At 44.2% G+C, this 6,295-nt stretch overlaps 1 pseudogene; it reads left to right on the forward strand.

Moving 5' to 3' along the window:
* The first annotated feature begins 5,747 nt into the window (after positions 1–5,747).
* LOC105742079 lies at positions 5,748–6,289 on the forward strand (annotated as a pseudogene).
* The last annotated feature ends 6 nt before the right edge of the window (positions 6,290–6,295 follow it).

Raw genomic sequence — 6,295 nt, forward strand, 5'->3', positions numbered from 1 at the left:
CACACACACACACACACACACACACATAAATAAATAAAATTTAAAAAAAAAGATTTTGCTAGAGGAAAGTTATGCATGATGATGCAGGACTATAATCCTAGCACTCTGGGAGGGTAAGGCAGGAGGATCACAAGTTTAAGCCAAGCCTGAGCAGCTAAGCATCTTAAGGGAGACCCTGTCTCAAAGGTACAAAAGGATGTGGAGATGTAGGTCGGTGTGAAGGCCCTACATTCAACCTTCAGGAAGGAAAGAGATGGGGAAGAGCTAAGCCTAACATTGATTAATTTCTCACTGTATGCAAAAGAAATTATAATTACAGATGGGAGGGGTGGGATTTAGAGACCTAGCTACATGGGAGGTGACATGGTAAAACAATGTCACTAGGCTGTTGCATTATTACATATGTATAATGTGACACCTACAGCAAACACTGAAGACACTACAGATTCACCCAAAAGCAGTGTAAGTAAAACAAATGGAATTACAATATTAAAAAATGGTCAAGTAATTCCCAGAAAAGCATAGAAAAACAGGAATTTTAAAAATTAGAGAAAACAAATTTTAAAATGGCATACATAAACCCTAGCATTCAGACATACATGAAATATAAATTATATAAATAAAAGAAATGGACAGAGTTACAGCAGATTTTATGACCTAACTGTATGCTGTATACAACAAACACACTTCATATATAATGATATATGTAGTTTGAACATAAAAAATACAGCATACAAATATTAATCAAAAGGAACCAAGTGGCTATATTAATGCCAAATAAAGTTGATTTCACAACATAGAAAACCACCAGTGATGCAGAGGGACACTACCCACTGAACACCCACCAAGAAGGCATAGCATTCCTGAATGTGTATGCGACAAACGACAGAGCTCTGAAATAAAAGCAAAATTGACAGGTCTGAAAAAAAGAATAGAGGAGTCTACAGTTAAGAGCTGTAGCCCTTAACACCATGCTCTCAACAATTGAGTTTATTACTAGTCACGAAATCAGCCAAGATATAGACGACCTGAATATTATCAAACCACAGGACCTAACTGGTACTTACACAGCACTCCACAACAGCTGAATACACATTCTTTTGGATCACCTAAGGGGGCATTTGCCCAGAGAAGATGTGGCAGTTTACATCTAGGATGTCTCCCCGCAGGCTCTTGTGTGCAGAGGCTGGGCTTCTGGAAGCTGGTTGGATGGCGGTGCTGCTATGCTCTTCAGTGGATTCATCCGGTTAGGAAGGGGCTCCAGTCAGACTAGGCAGTTCACTGGGTGCATGCCCCAGGTCCTTCCCCAGCTCCTCCCTCCACTTTCCTCTTCCTGGACAGCATGACACAAGCAGCTGTCCTGTGCCAGACCCTCTCCCGTGATCTTCCTGCCTCGGAACCAACAGACCATGAGATGAATCCTGTCAAACTTTTGAGCAAAACTAAGCCATTCCTCCTTTAAGCTGTGGGTGTTGGGTCTCAGCCACAAGGAAAGTGACTAAGACAAAACTCTTATCCTAGGTCATAAAACAAACCTCAAAATAAACTCAGAATAATTAAAATACAAACAAGTGTGGCATTGGCCATAATGGAATCCAACTAAGTACCAGTAACAAAAAAACTTTAAGGAAATCTCCAAACACATGGACAGTAAACAACATAATTCTCAATAATTCATAGGTCGAAAAAGACATCTCTAGGAAAATAGGAAAATCACATTGGCCTGGTGTGGTGGCACATGCCTATAATACCAGCACTCAAGAAGGCTGAGGCCAGAAGACCTCCAGGAATTCAAGGTCAGCCTGGGCTACATAATGAGCTCAAGACCAGCAAGAACCTTCCTCAGGAGAAAAAAGCAAAACACATTAAACTCAATGAAAGTGAAAATACAACAGGTCAAAATTTGTAGGACAAAACTAAAGAAATCTAGAATTAATTTATAACACTGTTTACAGGAAGATCTCAACTCAAAAGCTCCTACCATAAGGCACTAAAAACAAAAAACAAAACAATACAAAAAAACAAATCCAGAACAAACTCAAGGAAGGAAATAATGAAGATAGGAACAAAACTCAGTTAAAAACAAGGAAGTTAATGAAACAAAGATAAGGTCCTCTTTGAAAGATCAGTAAAATGAATAAATCTCTTAAGACAAAAGAAGAGGAAAACACAAATTACCAATATCAAAAGTAACATAGAAACTAGGCATGGTAATGTTTAGAGAGCCCTTCCTGATCCTCAGCTCAGTTCAAGAAGTTTATATTTATAATCCCATTAAAAGTTATTGGAATTCTCATGAGTTAATTCCAATCTACCACTTCCAGTGTAATCCATGGCAAGGATAAAGACACTAAAGCATATTTGTAGTTATGGGAAGCCCAGGGGTCCTAAGCCCAACCACAATGATGGCAACTGGAACAAAGGCCTCAACCCAAGGCCCAACCTGGGTTTTATTAATTCATGAAGAAAGAAGTGGCTTGAGGATGAGTGCCTGTGAGAACAGCTGGAAGTAGGTGAGCGCCGTGAGCTGAGCTAGGTGGGAGCCTGCGCTCACCTCTGCAAAATGCAGAGAGAAGGGTAGGCAGACAGCAATTGCATTACACAATTGAGATAGTATCTAATGTTTTGGGGTCAGTACTTCAGCTCTGATGTGTAATCTTTCAAGCTCCAGGAGTCATGGCCTCTATCTCGAGGCCCAATACCATCCAACTGTGTGGAGCATTGGCTCCTCATCCCCCCTCATCCTGGCTCACACAAGGGAGCAGCAGCAGGTTTTTCAGGGAAACATGCCTGCTTTCTTCAAAGACTACCACCAGCAACTTGGCTAGACTGATATGCACTACTTAAGGCCAGTTGAAGGGATAAGGAAAAATCCTAGCCAGCTCTGTACATATCACTGGATGGAAATAGGGTCAAGCGTAGCCAAAATGGAGACAACTGCTCCTCCTGCAAGGAGAGCTGCCCAGGTGGTTCTCCACAGTAATGAATAACTGTGATCTCAGCACTCCAGGAGACTGAGGCAGGAAGATTGCAAGTTCCAGCCAAACATGGGCAATTTAGAAACTTAGTAAGACCCTGACCCAAGATATCAAAAAAATTTAAGAAGAGCTGTGGATGTAGCTCACTGCAAATATCTGGATTCAAACTACAGTGCCCAAAGGAAGGAAAGAAGGAAAAAATAAAAGGGAGGGAGGGAAGGAAGAAAGAGAGGGAGAGGCAAGTATTGACTAGCACTACAGACTCTGACAAATAAAAGGCTAGCTAATAAGCGAAAACAACAAAAACTCCACCCATATAAATTCACTAACTTGGCTAGAATGAGCCAATACCTTGAAAATCACAAAAGTCACTCAATATTAAATAGATAATTTGAGAAGTAACTATTTTTAAAATTGAGCTTCTATTTTTAAAAATCAACTTTCTATTCTAAATGATCCTACACAGCTACGGGACCCCTATGATTCCACATGAAGCTATATTCTAGGTTAAAACTTATTACAGCAAAAGGACACAATGCAGGAACAGCAGGAAGAGGATATAAATGGAAGGAGGCCGGCGGGGTCAATGCACATCCTCTTGTTATCTCCCTCGGGGACAGCACAGCACACCTTCTTCAGGAGCAAACTGTGGGGACATGTGTGAGACACTCTTGCCCAGAACTCCTGCTTGAGTCCTAGAGTCAAACTGTAATGAAAAATAAAAGCAACAAAGTCAACAGAAGTTGGACAGACACCTTCCAGGTCACCAGCATGGCTCCAACCCAGTCAGGTACCAAGTGGATAGCATGTGAAGATGGGGACCAGGATCTTTTTTCTTTTTCTTCTCAGAGACAGGGTCTTGGTATACAGTTCAGGCTGGCCTTGAACTCAGTATGTAGCCCAAGCTGGCCTCGCACTTTCAGCAGTCCTCCTGCCTCAGCCTTCCAAATGCTGGGGTTACAGGTGTGCACCACTACACCCAGCTTTCTGGGAACCATGAATCTTTATGTTAACTTTAAACATGCCAGGAACCCGGTCCCGACAACACATTGTCCGTTGCATAAAGAACGGCATCTTTCTTATCCAGGAGCTGTGCTAATAGTCCAGAGTTGGGTCCCAAAACACAGACCTGCATGTTAGCTCTTCCCTCACATTCAACCAGGGCACCACCAGGCCCCCTAGAGTTCCACTGGAGGATTAAATTCATATTTTAAAAAATATTAAGGGCACAACCTCCAGAAAACAGAAAAGGAAATATTTCCTAACTTATGAGACCAATAAACTGTGACATTAGAAGCAAAGATTAGAGACCAGTATCACTCACAAAGATACAAGTTTAAGCCCAGCCAGGGCACTTTAGCAATTTAATGAGACCTTGTCTCAAGATAAAAATAAAAAATAAAAAGAGCCATGGGTACAGGACAGTGTGAAGGCCCTGGGCTCAACGCACAATACTGCAAATAAATAAATGACAGATAGATAGAATCAAACAATATAACCTACTATATTAACATGTTTACTAAAGTATAACTGCATGCTCATGTTAACTGGTACAGAAAAGCCTTTAAATATCTTTATGATTTAAAAAAAAAATCTCTTGGGAAAGTTGGAATAGGAACCTCCTCATCCTAATAGTATACAGAAAAATCTGCAACTAGCCAGGTAAGTGGCACACATCTGTAATTCCAGCACTCGGGACGCTGAGGCAGGAGGACCAGCATGAGTTTTAGGCCAATTTAGGCTACCTAGTGAGTTCAAGCCCAGTCCAAATTGCATCGGGAGACCCTGTCTCAAAAAATAATAATCTGCTGTTAATGTGGATTTTTAAAGCTCTGGGTAAATACATAATCATACAGGTAGCATTTACCACACTTACTGGTAAAAGCCTGACCTCTCATTGCTGCTCTGCTTTAGATCCAAGTCTGTCCAGCAGCCTGTGGGTTAGAGGCTCGGTCCTAGTGAGGTGCTATAGGGAGGTGGGTGACCTTTAAGAGGCAGGGCCCAGGGCTGGGTCTTTAGGTCGTGGGGCTGTGCCCTCAACAGGGATCAAAAGACCCCAGGCCTCTTCTCTGCCTCGCTCTCTGCTCCTGGCTGTGAGCTGAGCAGCCTCACTGCACCTTGTGCTCCAGCCAGGACCTGCTGTCTCCCCAGCCTGCCCCATGGCAGGCAGGAACCTCCAGCACTATGAATGGGTGTCTGTTCAGCTGATGTGGCAACCAGCAGCACCCCGTGACTAAGAGCAAGGTGAGCATGCTCACAGTGGCTGTCCCAGCCAGCTGACCAGCAAGGAAAAACACACATAAGAAAAGGAAAAAACCAAAACCTATGTTCGGATGACATGATTGTCCAGAGAAAAATCCCAAGATATCAACAATTTAAAAACGCTTGTGGAGCTGGGAGTGTAGCTCAGTGGTAGAGCAACTGCCCACCAAGCACAAGACCCTGGGTTTGTATCCTAGAACTGAACAAAATATCTCTGGAAAAATAAGTAGCTTCAAGACCAGCAGAGGCAGCAGCCGGAGCAGCGGCAGCCTGCGCCCTCTCCCACCCGCCCTCCACCCGCCCTGGGGTCTCTCCCTTTTCCTCTTCCTCCTCCTCCACCGCCCCTTCCTCCTCCACCCGCTCCCGGGAGTGGGGGGGCTTGCCTTCCCTCCCGCCCCTATTGTTCCCCCCCCACCCCGCCTCCCGCCCTTCCCCTTCCCGCCGGCACCCTTTTTCCTGAGTCGCCTTGCGCCTGCAGTTTTTTACTTTGCCGCCCCCCGACCCCCAGTGACCAAAGACTTGAGCACTCAAAAAGTCCAGCTCCCCATGGTATTCGACATGGACACCAGTGTGATTGAAGGTGGATTAAATGTCACTCTCACCATCCGGCTACTTATGTTGACAGTATCATTGGAAAGAAAGGAGAATCAGTTAAGAAGATGCATGAGGAGAGTGGTGCACGTATCAACATCTCAGAAGGGAATTGTCCTGAGTGAATTATCACTTTGGCTGGACCCACTAATGCCATCTTCAAAGCCTTTGCTATGATCATTGACACACTGGAAGAGGTCATCAGCAGCTCTATGACCAATAGCCCAGCTGCCAATGGACCCCCGGTCACTCTGAGGTTGGTGGTCCCTGCTGGTCAGAGTGGCTCACTCATTGGAAAAGGCGGTTGCAAGATCAAGGAAATACGAGCAAGTACAGGGGCTCAGGCCCAAGTGGCAGGAGATACGCTCCCCAGTTCAGCTGAACGAGCCATCTCTATTGCTGGCATCCCGCAATCCATCATTGAGTGTGTCAAACAGATCTGCGTGGTCATGTTGGAGACTCTC

Source organism: Octodon degus, unplaced genomic scaffold, assembly GCF_000260255.1.
Source record: "Octodon degus isolate 3935 unplaced genomic scaffold, OctDeg1.0 scaffold00035, whole genome shotgun sequence".
Lineage (NCBI taxonomy): Eukaryota > Metazoa > Chordata > Mammalia > Rodentia > Octodontidae > Octodon > Octodon degus.